The sequence below is a fragment of the Phyllostomus discolor genome, chromosome 2 (assembly GCF_004126475.2).
Source record: "Phyllostomus discolor isolate MPI-MPIP mPhyDis1 chromosome 2, mPhyDis1.pri.v3, whole genome shotgun sequence".
NCBI classification, from domain to species: Eukaryota; Metazoa; Chordata; class Mammalia; order Chiroptera; family Phyllostomidae; genus Phyllostomus; species Phyllostomus discolor.
The window spans coordinates 81,756,530-81,767,317 of NC_040904.2; positions in this window are offsets into that span (position 1 = coordinate 81,756,530).

Consider the following 10,788-nt stretch of genomic DNA (forward strand, 5'->3'; position numbering starts at 1 on the left):
TTATTTAAGCTTAACTCTGGGTTCTCCTCTTCTCAGCCTGTGCTGCTGGCCATGGGACACCTTCATTCATTCAGTGCCTTTACCCTAAAGCCTACCGAATTTTATTATACAATGTTCAAGTGGAAAAAAATTTCTAGAGAATATTTTAAAGAACATACACATACCTACCTAGGTTTAACCAATGTAAATGTTATGTTTTTCTTGTGTGTGTTTCCCTTCCCCTCACTTTCCTGAGATCACCATTATACCAAATCTTGAGTTTATGCCAATTCAGGTTGTTATATTTTATATCTATCTCCACACACTTATACATGCATAATTCTGCATCTTTGCTCAGTTCAATATAATGTTTTTTTAAGATTTATCTTAACCCTATAACAGTATTCTATTATATGAACACAATAATATTACTTACCCATCCTCTTATTGATAAAAACAACTAAATCTTTTCATAACATACACAATGTTCTGATGAACATATTTGTGAATATCTCTTTGAGCACACTTGTAAAACAAATCCTTTAGGCTCAGAAGTAGAATTGCTAGTACAAGGAGTAAGTGTACATATGCTAGGTAGAACAATGGCTTCCCCAAAGATGTCCATGTACAAACATCTCTGAATATGTTACTTTACATTGCTAAAGGGACTTTACTAATGTGACTAAGGTTAAGGATCTTCAGAAGGAGACATTATCTTGTATTACTCAGGAGGGCCTGATCTAACCACAACAGGCCTTGAAATCAGAGGGGGAAGAACAGAGGGTCAGAGATTTCCACGTGAAAAGAATTCAGCTAACTCGTGCTGGTTTTGGAGATGGGGGAGGAGGCATGACCCAAAGAATATGGACAGCCCCTAGAAGATGGAAGAAGGCAAGGGAAATGCATTCTCTCCAAGGCCCTGCAGGAAGGAATTCAGACCAATGATGGGCACACCTGGATTTTAGCCCAGTGAGACCCATGGCAGCCTTGGGGCCTCCAGAACTGTAAGCTAACAAACTTGCATTGTTTTAAGCCCCGAAGTCTGTAGCAATTTGTTAAAACAGCAATGGAAATGTAATACAACATATTAACTTAACTATTTCCAAATTTTCCTACAAAGTAACTGTACCAGGTTCTGTGCTCACTGTCAATGTGTGAGAGTCCTGGGGCCCTTTAGCCTAGAGTGTCAACAGGCTTTTAAATTTTGTTCATTGGCTCAGTTTGAAAAGGCATGCAGTTTTAATTTGCAAGTGGATTTAACTTTCATATTTTTAGTAATTTGTGGGATTGAGCCATTTCTATTTTATTACTTATTTGAGCATCTCCTTTCTTAAATTTCTTGCTCATGTACATTGCTCTTTATTCAGTTCAGGTTGTTATTCTTATTTATTTGTAATCATTTATATATGCTGGACACATCTTTATTGATAAAAATATTAATTCCCATTTATGGCTTCCTTCAACTTCGTGGTAGTTTATTAAATGGAAAGTTTTACTTGTAGTGTAGAGAAATGTGTCATAGTTTTTACTTGATGAATTTTTCATTTTTCTTATATAATATCTCCTTCCCAATCTCAAGATCATAAACGTATTCTATTTTTTTCTTTTTTATTATTGTTCAAATGCAGTTATCTCCATTTTCCCCCATTAGTTTCCCCACCCCACCCATCCCCACCTTCCACCCTTGATCCTACCCCCTTTGGCTTTGTCCATATGTCCTTTATACATGTTCCTTGATGACACTTCCCCTTTCCTCCTCACCTTGTTATCCCCTCCTCCATCCTCTCTGGTTACTGTCTGTTCTTTATTTCAATGTCTCTGGTTGTATTTTGCTTGCTTGTTTATTTTGCTAACTAGGTTCCACTTGCAGGTGAGATCATATGGCATATGTCTTTCACCACCTGGCTTATTTCACTTAGCATCATGCTCTCCAGTTCCATCCATGCTGTCATGAAGGGTAGGAGCTCCTTCTTTCTTTCTGCTGCATAGTATTCCATTGTGTAAATGTGCCATAGTTTTTTGATCCATTCATTTACTGATGGACACTTAGGTTGCTTCCAACACTTGGCTACAAGGGCACAGTAATCAAAACAGTCTGGTGCTGGCATAAGTACAAACACGTAGATCAATGGAACAGAATAGAGACCCCAGAAATAAACCCAAGTCTCTATGGTCAATTAATATTTGACAAAGGGGGCAGAAGCATAAAATGTAGTAAAAATATCCTCTTCTATTTTTTCTTTTAGAAGTTTTAGTTTTGTTTTTCATATTTATGGCTTTCAAATGTTTGGAATTGTTTTTATTTGGATACCTAATTGTTCTAATACTATTTATGAAAACTCATTCTTTGCTCACTGATTTGTAATGCTACTTCTCTCTCATACATCCATATATGTATTAATCTGTTTCTGAGCCATCTTTTCTGACCTGTTGTCTACTAGTTTATTTCAGTTCCTGCTCTATGCCATTTTAATTACTCCAGCATTAAATATTTTTGATATCTTTTTTCTTCTTATGTGTCTTCTAAATTTCATACTTAATCTTGGATTTTTGTTCATTTATATGAATTTTAGGATAAGCTTGGAAAGTACCATTGAAAACACACACACATTCTTTCTGGAATTATTGTTGAAATCAGATTTAAAAATGTAGAATGTGAGCCCTGGCTGGCGTAGCTCAGTGGATTGAGCGCAGGCTGGGAACCAAAGTGTCCCAGGTTCGATTCCCAGCAAGGGTACATTCCTGGGTTGCGGTTGCAGGCCATAACCCCCAGCAACCGCACATTGATGTCTGTCTGTCTGTCTGTCTGTCTGTCTGTCTCTCTCTCTCCCCACCTTCCCTCCCTAAAAATAAATAAATAAAATCTTTAAAAAAAAATGTAGAATGTGTCAGAGTGAACTGATACTTTTTGGATGTTAGATCTTCCATCTAGCATCATAACATAATTTCCCATTTATTCTGTACTTTAAAAATCTCATTCAAATTTATAGTTTTCTCCCTCAAAAGCTTACCATACAGCCTTCTTTAGGTTTATTTACTGTTTTTATTGCCATTGTTTCACTAATTGATAATTATTTATTTTTAGCAATGCTATTGATTTTAGTATATTGACCTTACATCGAGCAAACTTGCTGAATATTCTCTTATTAATTCCAATTATTTGTCTAAATTCTCTTGGATTTCATAACCAATATTGGTACCAGACTAAAAGGATTTGTTTGCCATGTGCATCAAAGCCCAGTAAGACATGAAGAGGAGTTTGCAGCAAAGAAAGTAAGGATTTATGTTTAGGAAGTGGCCCATGCCGAGAGATAGGGTGGGCCCATGTCAATGACCAGGCTCCCTGGTGGCTTCCAGGGAATAAGTTATATAGGGGGAAAATCATTAATCATGGTGACTAAGGGAGTTAGTGTCATGGTGTCTACTGATTGGTTGGCACTAGGGTAGGGTGTAGTTAATCAGTTGCATCTGGACCTGATGTTAGCCATCGCATCTCTTCATCTGGTTTTGCTGGTTTTCTGGGTCTGGAGCTCAAACACAAATGAGGACTAGATATTATCTCCAGTTTGACAGAAACTCTGCCTCTGGGGTAAACACACCCAAGACTTTGTTCCTAAGATTAATTGAGCTCTGGCCAGATAGCTAAGTTGGTTAGAGCATTGTCTCAATACACCAAGGTTGAGGGTTCTATACTGAGTCAAGGCACATACAAGAATCAACCAATGAATGCATAAATAAATGGAACAACAAATTGATCTTTCTCTCTCTCTAGTCAATAAATAAAATTTTTTAAATTTTTTAAATTTGATGCTGATTAGAACCTCATTGTCCTAAGGGCTTAATGATTGAAGGAGTGAACAGACAAGGGGGAAGGAGACAGATGAGTCAGGGTGCTGGATGAGGCCATGTTGAATCAATAGGTAGGAAAAAAGAAAATCATCTATTAAAAAAATGAAGTTTCTATGCAGTTACAGTATTTTCTAGTAAAGATAATTTTGCTAGTTTTTTACCTCTTAAACCTCTTAATTTTTTTAGTTATCATCTGCCTTGATTCTCCAGTGAAGTGTTTATTAGATGTAGTCCAAGGAAAAATTCTCATATTATTCCTGATTTTAATTAGAATGCTTCTGAAGTTTCACAACTATGGTGTTTGCTGTAGATAAGGTTCAGCGATAATCCTTCTATTCCTAATTTGCTAAAAATTGTCATAAATGAGGCTTAAAATTTATTGAAATTTTTATATCTACAAAAAGAAATTTTGTTTCTTTGACTACTCATTTCTATTTGGGGTATAAATATATGTTTGCCTCATAAAAGTTGTTCAGTAGCTTTCCTGGAACTTTTGTATATGGTTTAAATAATTTGTTTTTAGAAGTTTTGATATTTTTTAGGTAGGATAAGATTTTATAACTTATTATATTTATTTAATGATTATTATTTGATCTCATGCAATTTTGCTAACTTACATTTGTCTGGAAAGTTGTCGATTTTATCTAAATTTGGAAGTTTATTGGCATAAATCTCTTTACAATATTTTTATGATATTAAGAAAGTTATAGAAATATGATCTTTTCCCTTTTTACCACTTTTATTTCTTTTTTATTATGATTTTTGATGCTCTTTCTCTTTTTTTTATTGACCAAGTCAGTCTACTTTCTTTCTTTAAAAGAAATAGTCTTGGTTTTGTTGGTTTTATTTATTTTCTGTAACTAATTTTTCTTTGCTTTTTTATTTGCTTTATTGTATTAATATTTTCCTAGCCTACTGAGTTAAACCATTATCTTACTTATTTTCAATCACTCTTTTTATAAGTGCATTTATTTGTATATATTTGTCTCTCATTACTGTTATACAGCCATCTCACAGGTTTTGGTATGTACCATACTTTGCCATGTATAATAAGTACTTTTTTGCTCAAATTTTTTAGGGAAAATAAGGATGTACATTATACATGGGTGGTACTAATTCTATATAAATAACAAAACATATATAAATAAAAAACATATATAAATGTTTTTAATTCTTTTATTCTTATGCATTGAAAGTGTATCTCTAGAAAGCAATAATAATACCCATATGATCAAAAATGCTAAAATTTCTTTATAATACAAAAAACAAGTAGCTAAATATAAATTAATTAATTAATTAATTAAAACAAAAAATATTTTTCCCCTGAAAGTTTGGGCCATAAATGTGAGTGACATTGTACATGGCGAAATACAGTGATACTTATGTTTTTATTTGGTTATAAATATTCCTTAATTTCTATTGTAATATTTTCTTTTTTGTGTGTAATTTTTAAAAGTAATGTAATTTCTTTTGCTCAGTCTTTAACAAACTGACAGTAAACAGAGAGGAAGGCAGAAAGGGATAATAAGTGATTTATAAGGAAAGTGTCATCAGGGAACATGTATAAAGAACACACGGACAAAGCCAAAGTGGGTAGGTTTGAGGGTGGGAGGTGGGGATGGGTGGGGCATGGTAGGGTAAAAATGGAGACATGGTACTTGAACAACCATAAAAAAAAGAAAATATTTTAACTTTCCTACAATAGCTATATTTTAGACTTCCAGCCAAGATGGGAGTGTAGGTAGATATATTTTTCCTCCTTGCACAACCAAAAGAAGGACAACAATAAATTTAAAAATAAAAAATAACCAGAATTGCCAAAAAACTGAACTATATAAAAGTCCAACAACCAAGGAGTTAAAAAAGAAACATTAATCCAGATCAGTAAGAAAGGTAGAGACAGGCAGCTGGGGCAGAGACAACTCTCAGCAAGGCGGTGGCTGGGGGAGTGTGCAGTCTCACATTTTCATTTGGATAAACCTGGAGGAACAACTGGAGAGCAAGACAGACCATGCAGCCCAGGATTCCAGCACAGGGAAATAAAGCTGCAAAACCTCTGACTGAAAAAAACTGTGGGGGTTGATGTGGAAGGAGAAACTCCCAGAAACCCACAGGGTCCTAGAACATACACAAACCCACCCACCTTGGAATCAACTCCAGAAGGGTTGAATTTGCTTGTGGGTAGCAGAGGAAGTGACTGAAAGCCAGCCAAGAGGTGAGCAAGTGGCATCCTTCCCTCTCAGACCCCTTCCCCATATTCAGTGCCACAAAGCAGTGAACTGGGTTGCCCCACCCAGAAGAATACCTAAGGCTCCTCCCCTTACTATGTAATAGGTGCACCCAAGACAAAAACAATAAGGCCCAAATGAAAGAACAGATCAAAACTCCAGGAAAAATACAACTAAGTGACAAAGAGATCGCCAGTCTATCAGATGCAGACTTCAAAACACTGGTAATCAGGATGCTCACAAAAATGATTGAATATGGCCTCAAAATGAAGGAAGAAATGAAGGCTACACAAAGTGTAATAAAGGAAAATGTACAGGGAATTAACAGTGAAGGGAAGGAAACTGGGACTCAAATCAACGGTTTGGAGCAGAAGAGAGAAATAAACAGTCAACCAGAGCAGAATGAAGAAACAAGAATTCAAAAGAATGAGAAGAGTCATAGGAACCTCCAGGACAACTTTAAGTGATCCAACATCTGAATCATAGGGGTGTCAGAAGAAGAGGAAGAGCAAGAAATTGAACATTTACTTGAAAACATAATGAAGGAGAGCTTTCATAATCTGGCAAAAAAAATAGACTTTCTGGAAGTCCAGGAAGGTCAGAGAGTCCCAAAAATGTTGGACCCAAGAAAGCACACACCAAGGTACATCATAATTACATTAACCAAGATTAAAGGTAAGGAGAGAATCTTAAAAGCAGCAAGAGAAAAGTAGACAGTGACCTACAAAGGAGTTCCCATACAACTATAAGCTGATTTCTCAAAGGAAATCTTGCTGGCAAGAAGGGGCTGGAAATAAGTATTCAAAATCATGAAAGGCAAGGACCTACATCCAAGAAGACTCTATCCATTAATGCTAACATTTAGAATGGAAAGGCAGATAAAGTGCTTCCCAGATAAGGTCAAGTTAAAGGAGTTCATCATCACCAAGCCTTTATTATAAGAAATGTTAAAGAGACTTATCTAAGAAAAAGAAGATCAAAAACTATGCACAGTCAAATGACAACAAACTCACATCTGTCAACAACTGAACCTAAAAAACAAAAACAATATCTAACCAAACAACTAGAATAGGAACAGAATCACAGAAATGTAGATCACATGAAGGTTATCAGCATGGAGGGGGTTGGAGGAGAATAGGGAAAAGATACAAGTAATAAGAAGCATAAATGGTAGGTACAAAATAGACAGGGGGAGGTTAAGATTAGTATGAGAAATGGAAAGGCCAAAGAACTTATACATACAACCCATGGACATGAACTAAAGTAGGGGAATGCTGGTGGGAAGGGGGGTACAACATGGAGGGGAATAAAGGGAAGAAAAAATGGGACTACTGTAATAGCATAATCAATTAAAAATATTTTTAAATAGTTATATTTTATTTTTTATTAAATAGTTAATGCAGTTAGTAAAGTACATTTTTTTGCATTATAAAGTATTTGAAAATACTTAGAAAATTATGTGTGATCTAGTATGCGATTAATTTTACAATGTTTCAATAACTTGAAAAATACATATTTTTACTTGTTGGAGGTAGGGTTCAACATATATTCTTGGCTACAGAAAATATACATTGAAATTTTCTATAAATTATTATATTTTGTCTTATTTTCACATTATTGGGAATTCTTATAATTCTCTTAATTACTAAAAGAATGCATATATTTTACTATGTGTTGAGCATTATTATGTATCCTCTACATATAATAATTTATTTTATCTTTACAACAACTCTATGCAGTGAGCACATCATTTCCCTCATTTACAGATGAAGAAATTGAGGGACCAAAGAGCTACAAAAAATTAAGAAGTTCAAAAACTAAAAATTGGTAGAGTCAAGATTTAAATTCAAGCAGCCTGACTCCACTGTTCCCATTTTCGACTCTGACACTCCACTGCTTCTGCCGGTTCTTGCTTTCCATATTTTAAGACTATGTATTAGTTATTCAAGCTTATATATAGTAAGGTTTGTTATAGAATTGTGTGTTCTTTCTGTTGTTCAATGACCTTGCTTTTTGCCTTTAATTCCATTTCATAGGATATTAATATTACTCTACCAGCTTCATTTTATCACTGGACTACTGTTTACCCACTCCCCTCCCCCCATTCCTTTTCTTAAACCATTAATGTTTTCCTCAGCTGGTTTGGATACCATGAACTGTATAGTTTTTTCAGTTGTTACCCTAACTATTTTAATATAGGTGTACTATCTTTTTTTTCTAGCAAATTTGATTTACCTTTCCTCCTCCATAACACATGAACCTTAATTCATATTAAGTATACATTAAACTTCCATCATTTTTTATTTTTGTAAAGCATTTAAGTTTTTCCTTTTTAAAACTCAAGAAAATATTTTTAGATATTTTTGAAACAATTATATCTATCAATGTATTTATTAGTATCCATGTTAACATTTGGTTTTGCTCTCTCTTTTCTGTAATTTTACTTTTCTTGTTGCTGAAGAATCTCTTTTAAGCATTTGTTAAATTAAAGATCTTTCTGTGGTAAATTTTGAAAGTCCTTGTCTATTTCAATGTCTTTGTTTAATTCTCACTACTGAAAAATAGTTAAGCTCGCACATGCGCACATGGGCACGTGGGCCCACACATTCTCATTTACCCTTCACAGCCATACTGTCTTATTTATGAGAAAACCAAGGTGGGACAAAGTTAAATATCTCCCCAAGGAACTGTAAAAGCATCATATAAAGTAGAAAATACTGAACAAAGTTAATGATGTGTTTTATCTTCCCTACTCCACTGAAACTACTTAGGAACAAAGACTGTCTTTTATTATAAGAGATTTATCAAATTTTTGAATGAAAAGCCTTATCTTTCTATAAGTGAATCTATAATGCATAGAAAAATATAAATGAACAATTTTAGGATTTTTTCATAATAATGAATTTATATTTTCATTCTGACTGTTCCAAATGTGATAGATACCTCATTTGTTTTTGTATCTTTAGTAGTTATACAGTGCCTGGTATGTGGTAAATGTTGAAAAAAAATAATGTGATTTTGAGTATTTCATATGTAATTTAAAAATATGCATCCAATTCAAATATAAAGACTGATTTACTCTCAGTCATGTCAAGATTCTCAATGATTATCTAATATAATTTGAATGTTACTTTCTTTATGGTGCTATAAAATACCTAGCATACAATTTTTCACCCTAAGCACTTTTAAGTGTACACTTCAGTAGTGTTAAATATTCACATTGTTGTGCAATGGATCTCCAGAAATTTTTCATCTTGCAAAATTGAAACTCTATATTCATAAAACAAGTCCTCATTTCCCCCTCTCCCCTGCCCCAGGTAGTGCTGGTGGGAAAGCACCTTAAGGAATGCATGCTTTATGATTAGCACATGCAAATCAATCTCTCTCTGTCTCTCTCTCTCTCTCTCCCTCTCTCTCTCCCGCTCAGAGAGAGAATAATTTGTCTTGTGGAAACTGCTGCCTAATTTCTAGCTAAGCAGGACCCTTCCTTGGATAACATTTAAAAAGTAATCTTCTCTGTGAAACATAAATCACTGCCTAAAGGATCCTGTGAGAGAATTCCTGTATTTAATCTTCTTCTATTTTTATTTTAATTTCTTTTTGGAAGAAGTTGGAAACAGAAGCACTGTTGGAGTGTTAAGAGTCTTTCTGTCTTGGAGATTCTTTTACAAAGGCAAGTCTGGACAAACTTCAAATTTTCTCCAATAGTTAAGTAAAAGCCAAATTAAATATAAATTAATTAGTTTCATTCTCTTTCTTGATTGCTCCTTTCATGTTCTTTTGAGGTCAGAATGGCTTTCCTTGGTCATAAACATTCTACTTTGCAAACCCCAATTTAAATCAGTAAATGGTCTAAAAAGCCTCACACCATGGGTTAAGAAAACATCATGTGGCTCAGAGGGGCCATAAAAGGTTTTAGGTTTAGGAGTGCAAATATTATCTTTTGGGAGCCCCTACATGGCACCTGGAAAAACCTACCTGATGGTTTGGCTTGACCCTCCAGAGAGTCTTAGGCCTTCTAGAAATCCACATGTATTATTACCTTAGTATGCAGCTTCAGCCATGAATGCAAAAATGTAGCATATCTATGATGGGTCTAGAGGGCCTTATGCCTCTGGGTCCATAGTTGAAAACTATCTTCTGTTTTAGTTTTTTTCTTTATTTTGTTATTTCTGCCATAGAAATATTTCAAGGGATTTTTTTATCTATGAATCCCATATGTATTTACCAAATGCCCACTTGGTCAGCACCTCTGTTAGGTAGTATTCCGGGCACTGTAAAGACACACAGCATTCCTGCCCTAAGGAGGCTTCAATCAGCTTAGAATTTGATCAGTATGTGATTTAAGGCGCTGAAAAGTAGGAGATGCAATCAGATTCTCAGAAGCCACCCAGGCCATCCTCCTACCTAAAGAAAGGATTTCATAAAATCTTTTCTCATAGATTTGGTTGTTGTGGCTAAAGATCTCCAGAGAGAGAATCTCTCCAAACTTTGAATCAGAGTCAAGGTTCTTATATGTAATAAAGATACATATGTAAGTGTTTCTCATGCAACCCAAGGTAGAAAGGTAGCTTGCAGTGGTCACACTACTGGCAAGATAATAAATGCCCAGTTAAATTTCAATTTTAATGTTAGTATGACCCAAATATTACATGGAACATTCTTATCCTAGAAAGTTATTGGTTGTTTATCTGAAATTCAAATTTAACTGGTCATCCTTTAATTTTATTTG